The sequence below is a fragment of the Lontra canadensis genome, unplaced genomic scaffold (assembly GCF_010015895.1).
Source record: "Lontra canadensis isolate GAN:19392208 unplaced genomic scaffold, GSC_riverotter_1.0 scaffold96, whole genome shotgun sequence".
NCBI classification, from domain to species: Eukaryota; Metazoa; Chordata; class Mammalia; order Carnivora; family Mustelidae; genus Lontra; species Lontra canadensis.
This window is the reverse complement of record NW_022631090.1, coordinates 1-11531: the sequence shown is the minus strand read 5'-3', so window position 1 is coordinate 11531 and position 11531 is coordinate 1. Positions and strand designations below refer to the sequence as shown.

At 39.2% G+C, this 11531-nt stretch overlaps 1 pseudogene; it reads right to left on the bottom strand.

Moving 5' to 3' along the window:
* Nucleotides 1–2674: 2674 nt before the first annotated feature.
* On the bottom strand, nucleotides 2675–5166 carry LOC116854894 (annotated as a pseudogene).
* Between the last annotated feature and the right edge of the window lie 6365 nt (nucleotides 5167–11531).

Here is an 11531-nt window from a genome sequence, read left to right as displayed (position 1 = left end):
AAACCAGACAAGGATCCCATCAAAAAAGAGAACTACAGACCAATATCCTTGATGAACACAGATGCAAAAATTCTCACCAAAATACTAGCCAATAGGATTCAACAGTACATTAAAAGGATTATTTACCACAACCAAGTGGGATTTATTCCAGGGCTGCAAGGTTGGTTCAACATCCGCAAATCAATCAATGTGATACAACACATTAATAAAAGAAAGAACAAGAACCATATGATACTCTCAATAGATGCCAAAAAAAGCATTTGATAAAGTACAGCATCCCTTCCTGATCAAAACTCTTCAAAGTGTAGAGATAGAGGGCACATACCTCAATATTATCAAAGCCATGGATGAAAAACCCACCGCAAATATCATTCTCAATGGAGAAAAACTGAAAGCTTTGCCTCTAAGGTCAGGAACACGGCAGGGATGTCCATTATCACCACTGCTATTCAACATAGTACTAGAAGTCCTAACCTCAGCAATCAGACAACAAAAGGAAATTAAAGGCATCCATATCGGCAAAGAAGAAGTCAAACTATCACTCTTCGCAGATGACATGATACTATATGTGGAAAACCCAAAAGACTCCACTCCAAAACTGCTAGAACTTGTGCAGGAATTCAGTAAAGTGTCAGGATATAAAATCAATGCACAAAAATCAGTTGCATTTCTCTACACCAACAACAAGACAGAAGAAAGAGAAATTAAGGAGTCCATCCCATTTACAATTGCACCCAAAACTATAAGATACCTAGGAATAAACCTAACCAAAGAGGCTAAGAATCTATACCCAGAAAACTATAAAGTACTCATGAAAGACATTGAGGAAGACACAAAGAAATGGAAAAATGTACCATGCTCCTGGATTGGAAGAATAAATATTGTGAAAATGTCTATGCTACCTAAAGCAATCTATACATTTAATTCAGTACCTATCAAAGTACCATCCATTTTTTTTCAAAGAAATGGAACAAATAATCCTAAAATTTATATGGAACCAGAAAAGACCTCAAATAGCCAAAGGAATATTGAAAAAGAAAGCCAACGTTGGTGGCATCACAATTCCGGACTTCAAGCTCTATTACAAAGCTGTCATCATCTAGACCGCATGGTACTGGCACCGAAACAGACACATAGATAAATGGAACAGAATAGAGAGCCCAGAAATACACCCTCAACTCTATGGTCAACTAATCTTCAACAAAGCAGGAAAGAATGTCCAATGGAAAAAAGACAGCCTCTTCAATAAATGGTGTTGGGAAAATTGGACAGCCACATGCAGAAAAATGAAATTGGATCATTTCCTTACACCACACACGAAAATAGACTCAAAATGGATGAAGGACCTCAAAGTGAGAAAGGAATCCATCAAAATCCTTGAGGAGAACACAGGCAGCAACCTCTTTGACCTCAGCCGCAGCAACATCTTCCTAGGAACATCGCCAAAGGCAAGGGAAGCAAGGGAAAAAATGAACTATTGGGATTTTATCAAGATCAAAAGCTTATGCACAGCAAAGGAAATAGTTAACAAAACCAAAAAACAGTTAACAAAACCAAAACAGTTAACAAAACCAGTTAACGAAACCAAAAAACTGACAGAATGGGAGAAGATATTTGCAAACGACATATCAGATAAAGGGCTAGTGTCCAAAATCTATAAAGAACTTAGCAAACTCAACACCCAAAGAACACATAATCCAATTAAGAAATGGGCAGAAGACATGAACAGACATTTCTGCAAAGAAGACATCCAAATGGCCCACAGACACATGAAAAAGTGCTCCATATCACTCGGCATCAGGGAAATACAAATCCAAACCACAATGAGATATCACCTCACACCAGTCAGAATGGCTAAAGTTAACAAGTCAGGAAATGACAGATGCTGGCGAGGATGCGGAGAAAGGGGAACCCTCCTACACCGTTGGTGGGAATGCAAGCTGGTGCAACCACTCTGGAAAACAGCATGGAGGTTCCTCAAAATGTTGAAAATAGAACTACCCTATGACCCAGCAATTGCACTACTGGGTATTTACCCTAAAGATACAAACGTAGTGATCCGAAGGGGCACGTGTACCCGAATGTTTATAGCAGCAATGTCCACAATAGCCAAACTATGGAAAGAACCTAGATGTCCATCAACAGATGAATGGATAAAGAAGAAGTGGTATATATACACAATGGAATACTATGCAGCCATCAAAAGAAATGAAATCTTGCCATTTGCGACGACGTGGATAGAACTTGAGGGTATCATGCTTAGCGAAATAAGTAAATCAGAGAAAGACAACTATCATATGATCTCCCTGATATGAGGGAGAGGAGATGCAACATGGGGGGTTAAGGGGGTAGGAGAAGAGTAAATGAAACAAGATGGGATTGGGAGGGAGACAAACCATAAGTGACTCTTAATCTCAGAAAACAAACTGAGGGTTGATGGGGGGAGGGCAGTCGGGAGAGGGGGTGGGGTTATGGACATTGGGGAGGGTATGTGCTATGGTGAGTGCTGTGAAGTGTGTAAACCTGGAGATTCACAGACCTGTACCCCTGGGGATAAAAATATATGTTTATAAAAAATAAAATTAAAAAAAAAATAAAAAATGTTATGAAGCACCTCAGCTAAAACACATAATGAAATTCTAATCTCATACAGGTCAATAAATATAAAAAAAAGTTATAAACCCTAACAGGAAAAGTAAAACTACTTTTACTGGAAATTTCTATTAAGATGAGAATCTTAAAGTAATAGAAAAATGGCTTTAAATTCCCTTAGAACAACAAACAGAAAGAAACAATGCAAGTTGGTGCAGCAACTTTGGAGAACAGTGTGGAGATTCCTTAAGAAATTAAAAATAGAGCTTCCCTATGACCCTGCAATTGCACTACTGGGTATTTCCCCCAAAGATACAGATGTAGTGAAAAGAAGGGCCATCTATACCCCAATGTTTATAGCAGCAATAGCCATGGTCATGAAACTGTGGAAAGAACCAAGATGCCCTTCAACAGACGAATGGATAAGGAAGATGTGGTCCATATACACTATGGAGTATTATGCCTCCATCAGAAAGGATGAATACCCAACTTTTGTAGCAACATGGACGGGACTGGAAGAGATTATGCTGAGTGAAATAAGTCAAGCAGAGAAAGTCAATTATCATAGGGTTTCACTTATTTGTGGAGCATAACAAATAACATGGAGGACAAGGGGAGATGGAGAGGAGAAGGGAGTTGAGGGAAACTGGAAGGGGAGGTGAACCATGAGAGACTATGGACTCTGAAAAACAATCTGAGGGTTTTGAAGGGGCGGGGGGTGGGAGGTTGGGGGAGCCAGGTGGTGGGTATTAATGAGGGCACATATTGCATGGAGCACTGGGTGTGGTGCAAAAACAATGAATTCTGTTACACTGAAAAGATATTAAAAAAAATGTAAAATCAAAATAATATGCTTCAAAGGGGAAAAAAAAAGCAACACAATTCCATTTTCATCTTCTTTTTTTATTATAAAATCCTGTGTGACTCCAGGCCAAAGCACCTCTGGCAGAAACATAATTCTATGTAAACTATAGATGTTCCTTACATAAAAATTGTTGCACGAATTCCAAGGACTTTTTTGTTTCAGCCTACCTATTCTATGTATTTGATCTGTGATGAAGTTTCATTCTGTAACCATTGATTATCATTCAGCACCACAATTAAGAAAAGCAAGATGGCTACAAAATGAACAATTTCAATAGTAATAACAATGTTTTGCCTTAGTCCAAAAGGAAAGGGCCCTGTAGTCTCTCTCCCTTAATTGATTTGACAAGTCTTTGTATTTAATCTGGAGACAGCAAATCATGCAAGCAAAATTTTCTTCTGATATGAGGTTGAAAATTTCCATTCAAGACTACAAGCTTCTACAGAATGGAATCACTTTTAGGAGTACATTGAAATTTTAATCTACAAGCCAGCTTTCTATAATGATTCCATTATGAGGGTTGCTGGAGGGGAGGGGGTAAGAGGTATGGGGTGGCTGGGTGATGGACATTGGGGAATGTATGTGCTATGCTGAGTGTTGTGAATTGTGTAATACTGATGAATCACAGACTTGTACCCCTGAAACAAATAATATATGATATGTTTAAAAAAACAGCAAAATTTTTAAAAAGCTGATATATAAAGGCTTGTGTTAGTTTGACAACTATTACAGTTTTTGAAAGATGTCTTCCAAGGGTAAGTCCTTTGTATATAGTCCTTGTAAATGAACACAGTGTTCACAGAAAGGCCAGTGCCTGAACAGTTGCTTTTAGTGTCTAACTTGTTTAGAAGATATCTGCTTATAACATCTTGGGATTAGTAAAAAGGATAATTTTATACATCTGAGATATTGGTATCAAGGATTCCTGGAAGAATAATCTTATTTCACATAAATCTGACCAATGATATCTTGGAAATGACTGAGGAAAGTAAGGTTTGCATCTCCTCGCTCATTTACTGCAGTACACGTAGTGTTTTATTTCTAAAAGTGGGCAGAATCCTGGTGTGCTTCTTTTTTTTTTTTTCAGTAGAAAAGCAGATTTCCTATTTAGTTGTTTTTCTGTTAGTAACAAAATACATTGCCCGACATAATAAAGGTCAAGTACTTTCCAATCTGACTCATAGGTGGCCTCTGCATGAGCTGATAAATAACGGGTATCTAGAGTTACTGGTGCATAAAGGGTAAGATATCCCAAAGAACTGTTTCTTCTGCTTCTTCTAAACCATTATCAACAGCCTCATTTGAATTAACTGCTCCATTAGTTGATTTAGTAATATCAGAAGGGGTTCTACCCACTAGTTCCACATTAAGTGGTTTTACCATCTCTTCAGTTGTGTGGCCTGTCCTAAAAAATCTGATTCTGATGTGTCAGTTATTCCATGTTAAAAAATAAAATTGGAAGACATGAGAAAATATGGACCCAATAATATAGTCTACCAGAGATTGCCAGAGGAAGGATTATGTTCTATTTCCCATTTTGCTTTACATGCTGATTTGTCATTTCATAACCACCAGCTTTCAAGATGCTTATCAGGCTTCTCTCCTGCTCCTGGTGTTGATGTGGTCAAATTGTTAGCCATGTTAAGTCCAATTCTACTTTCTTTCAGTGGATTTTCTCTCTTGTGCTTGATGTCAACCAGCCAGTTCATTCTTCGGTGGATTTTTTCCTCCCAAGGTAGGTTTTCATAAAATCTGAATATTTCCTTGTTGCTCTGGCAAAACATTGTGCTTAGGTTTGGTTTCATTCCCAAGAAGCTTTCTTTGCTCTTGGCTTCATCTTTTATGGGTGCTTCATGTAAAACTGTGATGCCAGAAATATATCCTCAGGCTCCAGTGATGGTCCTGACTGCTCAATGTACATTGTCTTTCCTGCTTAGCCTGCAGCAACAATAGAACCAGCAGCAATTTCAGCCATTCACAATTTCTCTCACTTACTGACCCCTTGATCCTGCACAAACAGGACCCACAGGGAAAGCCAGGCAGTTTCTTTTGATCAATTTTTTTTCCTCCCATCTTATGGGCTTATATTGGAAGGCTTAAAAATGTATGTGCTGCCTTGACATGCGGCCTTAAAAGCCTAGCTATGTTTTCCTATGTTGTTGCCCAATATGCCACCAGCCAGCAGGAAGGCCGGTCCAACCAGCTAGCTCCTCTAAGAGCCAGACCAGCTACACTCCACCCAATCCTCAGCTTGATAGTTTTCACTTTCTTGACAGACTGCAAAACTATTCAAACCAATCACACCCTCACATAAAATTAAGGGTCACCTCAAACTTTGGTTTCTACAAAGCCTTCCTCTCTCAACCCCTGCTTATTAACTCTGATTCCAAGAACAACTGCCATGTGGCCTTGCTTGGACTGCCATGATTTCCTTTGGAACTGTATCATTGATTAATAAACTTCAGTTTTATTTCATCTATCTGGTGTCAGGCATGGTGCATTTGGCCATTCCATACTATTTAGTGTGGAGCATCCCTTTCTCACCAATGAAGTGAATAGGAGTAAATCAAAAAGGGGGGCAACCTTCCCTCCTTCTTTACATGTCTCTTCCTTTTTGTGGGAAACTGCACATTTGAGGCAATATGTTGTAGCAACTCTTCTACTGGTTCCCCTCTGGTGTTTGTTATTGTTCTTTGCTTTTTCATTTGTTTAATGACTGGTTGGATTGTTTTGTCAAAGTCTACTCCCCCTCCCTCAAAGCATGAAACCTCTGATTTTCCTCCTCAGGGAACCAAGCATTGGCTTTGATATGCCTGCAATCACGCTAGGAGGACTATTGCAAGGCTCCCTTTGATTGTCTCTTTCCCTGTCCATATTCAGCTGGTAATCTTCTCCAGTTGCTAGATAGGGCATAAACTGCTCAATAGACTGATCCAATTAAATTTGGATTCCTTTGGTGAAATAGTTTTGAAGCCAGTGTTTGAGATTTGTTTTCACTCCAGTAGGGCTCTTCTTGGCTGTCTCCTGGTTCTTTCTAGTAAACTAGCTTTCCTACAGTTTAGCTTTTAATTTGAATAATTCTATCAATTTCATCTTAATTGCTCTTAACCACAAACTCCATTATTTTTTGAGAGGGTCATAGGCTTCAACTTCTTCATAGTCTGTTGCAAAAATGATTTATTTCCCTTGGGAAGAGATGCAGGGACCTCTGTTTAGTGGCCTGCTTCTTCTGTTGGGGAAAAAACAAACAAACAAAAAACCTCTGAGCTATAGATGTAGAGCTGGGAATGGTGAACTTTTCAATGAGAGACACTTGTGCTTTAGGATCTGGGCCTTCAGTGGAAAGTGACAGTAGTTTCAGGTCTTCTTGGCTTGCTTTACCCAATATGGAGTCTCTTACCAAATTGGGGTCCCGATATTCTCAGCAGTGCTTCATCCGAGGTAATCCTATGAATGAAGACTGCATGGAAGATGGGAGCCCCCAACTCTGGACTGTATTCTTCTAGACTCAGACTCAGCAACAGGTAGCTTGGGGCAATATGAGAAACTCTGATGCTCTGTCTTCTCTGGAAAAATCACTCTGGCTTCTTTGTGGGAAGAAGAGGTCCTGTTTTCTTGGTTGTACCAATCTGGAGTAGAGTTTCTGTCTTGCTGATTTAGCAGGGGAAAGGAGGTTTTGGGTCTTTGCTCAAATACCAGACTCTCACTGTCCTTAGCAAATATTACTAGACATTCTTGAATAAATGTTTCTGTACTTGCTATACGTCCTTAGGACCATTTCTGGATAATTTAGATAGTTTGATTTTTTTAAACTAATTTGTTTTCAGTTTCATTGGGGAGCAGATTCATAGAGCTCCTCAAGCTATCATGCCAGAAGTGGAACTTCAAGTAATCTTTATTAGTCACCTTTTTAAAAGCCCATTCCACATCAAAATGCCAAGAGCATGGGAACAAAAATGGTCATGAAGTGGTCAATAAAATGCCATGTCCATTAGTGCACTATTAGATCTCCTTCACCATGAATACCAATGCACTGTCTGGGTGTAAGCAACCCAATTATTAAAAATGTGGAGGAATGTGGACTCAAGAACTACTACTATGTAGCTAGAATCTCCCACTTACAAAGGGATGACACCCCATCAGTAGAATGCATTTCAATACCTATTAGATACCAGTGATAGCCACCAAATGGCAGCAGAGAACCCACACAGTCCATTTGTCAAGAATGGGTAGGGCCCTTTCCTTGAGCTGTAAGTTTTAAGTATTTGTCATACTTACCTGTATTTTAAGGGGACCCAAATGAAAAACACAATTAGGACAGGAGTAGTGGGACAAGTGCACAACAAGGACTCTATCTGTTTCATCTGACCTAGTCATGTGGTTACCTTAAAGCAGCATAAAACACCAGAGAGAGAGCCTGATAGCTCATGAGGGAAAAAAGTAAACACTAAATGTTTAACATGAACCAGGTATAACATTTATAAAATGTGCAAAGTTGGGGGCAAAACTTCAAGTGGGGGCTTACATGCCGAATTTCTAATTATGTGAAATTGTTTAAGTCAACCAATAAACTATAAAAATATGCCTTGGCAAATATACTTCATAATGGCCTGAAAGGTCCCGTTTGGGTTTTGAATTCATAGACTGCTCTAACTTTTGAGCCTTCAGTGTGGGAGGAACTGCCACCAACCCTCTATGTCCAATGCCCTAGACTAGGCCCAGACATTAGTCAGTCTGCCTTCTCTTCCCACCCTGAGTTTTATCCCCCACCTTTGAGGACTCATCTGGGTGTATGTGGAGAACCAGGGCAACTCATTAACTTTTCCTCATGTATAGCCAAGACCCCTCCCCATAGCCACCTGGAAGTACATGCACCAACAGTGCAGTTAGTCTTCAAACATTAGAAAACTAAGCCCCAGTGAAAAGCATGCTGGTACTGGAAGCAGGCTTGGGTCCATTCAGATGAAGAGTTTAGGTGTCCCAGGTATCTTGAGGATGATATGGAGGGGGCTAAGGTACAGAGGGTGCATGTATTCCTTTGGCCCCTAAACTGGGCTTTTGGTGCTGTGGGAAGAACCTATCACCAAGAGAACCAAAGAGAGCCTTCAAAGCATAACGTTTAGAAGATGGGCCTCTTTTGATAGGGCCTAAGAAAAAATGCTGTATTTTATAACTGGTACAGCATGAATTAACCAATCAGACACAAACTGAGGGCCTTCGAATCACACTTGTGGATGGTTGTCTATTTGCTCTGCCCTTTCCATTTAAATAATGCTGACGAAGGGTCCTATACATTCTCTCACCATGTAGTTCTAGTCATAAGAAGTACTATGTGATAACACATTTTATTTATTTTTAAACTTATTTATTTATTTTAGAGAGAAGGGGGAAGGGGTAGAGGGGGAGGGAGAGAGAGAACCCCAGGCAGAATCCCTGCCAAGTGCAGAGCCCGATGCAGGGCTTGATCTCACAACCCTGAGATCATGACCTGAGCCAAAATTGAGTCAGATGCTCAGCGCACTGAACAGCCCAGGCACTCCTGTAATAATACATTTTAAAATGCCAACACTGGTGAAAAGGGAAGGTTGAGGGTGCATTAATTGAGCATCTGGGAAGGGGGAGAACAGAGTGCTTGATATTTGGGGAAGGAAGGATAAATTAAACCTTTTAAGCTTGCAATTATTCAGAATTTCACAATCTGTACAGTGTCTGAAGGGGTGGAGCAGAGGATACACACACACACACACACACACACACATGGATCATTCTAATATTAGTTAGAACATGAGAGTGCTACCACAGAATATGAAAGAAAAAGGTATCGATGCCAATTACAAGAACCTAGGCAGTCTTATATAAATGTAGAAACAGGATCTTCTCCTATCCAACTTCTGGCATCCTTCTGATCCTCTACTCTGGTAAATTAAGACTTCATTTTCCTTAAACAGCTTCCAGATTTTAGGCCCATTTTCTCCTTTCCCTCTTTAATACATTGCCATTTTTATTAGGAAATATTTCAGACCTACACAGTCTATGGTATAGACAATACTACATCCATTTACCTACGACCTTACTCAAGAAATTGAACATTACAAATACAGTTGAAGCCCACTGCATACCTATACTGGGCTAAACTGCATTTTCCAAAAATAAATTTTTCATGCCCTAATATCTGGTCCCTATAAATGTGACTTTATTTAGAAACAGGGTCTTTGCAAATATAACGAGGCTAAGAGACACAAGATGAACTCAACCTGGAATTATGGTGAGCCTAACCCCCATGACTAATGTGAACGTAAGAGAAAGGAGAGGCAGAATTGAATCACAGACTCACAGGGAAGGACATAAAATAATGGAGGCAGATATTGGAGTTATGCTGCCACAAACAGAGGAATTTCAGAAATCACCAGAATCTAGAAGAGACAGGAATATTCTCTCCTGGATCTTAGAAGGAAATATGTCTGTGTCCTCAACCTGATTTCACCTGAAATCAGAACTCCAGAACTCCGGAACTGCCAGAATCAGACCCCAGAGTATGAAGGTATGAAGTCCTGTTTTAGGCCACCCACTTTGTGTAATTTTTTATAACTGAAGTAGAAAACTAAGACAGCCTGTCCCCAATTGAATTCTTCACTATCCCTCTACACAAGACATAACCAGTGTTCTAAAAAGGCTCCTTATCATTGCATTATAGGCCTTTCTGCATGCTGTATATGCCGGCATTTCCAATGCTTACTTTTTACTACATATATATGTATCCATAATGTATATATTTATTTTGCATATTTTGAAAATTCATATACATTGTGTCATAGTGTTTGTATTCTTCTGGAATGAGATGGTTCTCTTATGCATTATTTTTCACTGCAACCAACCAAAGTTTGTCCTTCTAGGGGGTCTTTATCTGTGTCCCAGGTCTTGGAGAATTCCACTCTCATCCCCAGCTCTGACCTTACTCTCTATCCGAAACAGCTTCACATCACTGAGTTAATGCTGCTCCTACCAAAAATGAAGCTGATTTCCCCTCATTCATTGCTTGAAATGTTTCCCAAACTTTATTGAGTTTCAGAATCATCTGGGAGGACTTCTAAACTGTGACAGAATTACCAATTCAGTAGTTATGGAGTGAGGCCTGAGGATTTGCATTCCTAGCAAGTTCTCAGGTGATGATGATGCTGCTGGTCCATATCAGCCCAGTAAAAACCAGCGCCATCTGATCTCCAGGTAAACAAGGTCATCCATCATGTACTTCAAAAGAATACAGTAGGGGCAACCTCACCCTTCTTTATGTAAATTGTTTATAAGTTTTTTAATTAATTGGAGGATGAATAAAGGAACCTAAAACAGGCTAATCAAATGATTGAAAGTGATTCCTTTCAATAATAGGTGGCCAAAACAAAAATATACAAAGATAGATTTAAGTCATTGTAATATATCTAAAGAGTCTGCAGCTTATTCATTTTAAATGAACTTTTATTTTCAACTTCAAAATGCTGTCATATCTCTCAAATATATGATGACATTAGAACAAGACCAGTGGTGCTAAAATTTCGAAAGACAAATAAATATCAGAAAATCTCCATTCCTTGAAGAACAAATTCATTGTGGCTTTCTTCGTTCATGTCTTACTATGCCTCCAAACTGTAGATGAAACAAGAGACAATTAACAATTGAACTTGATTGAAATGCAACAGTTACTTTCTAAGTCTAAGAATAGCCAATCCTATTTATGCCTGAGCTAAAATGAGAAATCATGTATCTCTCTTATAACCCAGACACCTGGGTATAAGCATGCTTTTGCATACTCTGAGGTCCTCCATTCTGTGACACAACAAAATCAACTGCTATTTGCCAAACCGAAAAGGCTTGTTTGTTTGTTGTGACACAACGTTCTGGTATTTACACATTTCTTTTGATTTTGATTTCTTTTTCTTTTGAAATAAACTACACTCATTTACCCCCCAGGGCCCAAGTTCCAATATCTGTAAAAGAAGAAAGTAAAAGGAAAGGACAAAATATGTTGGATATAGATTGAGTTAATTATCAATCCAGTGATTAACAATAATCTTACCAT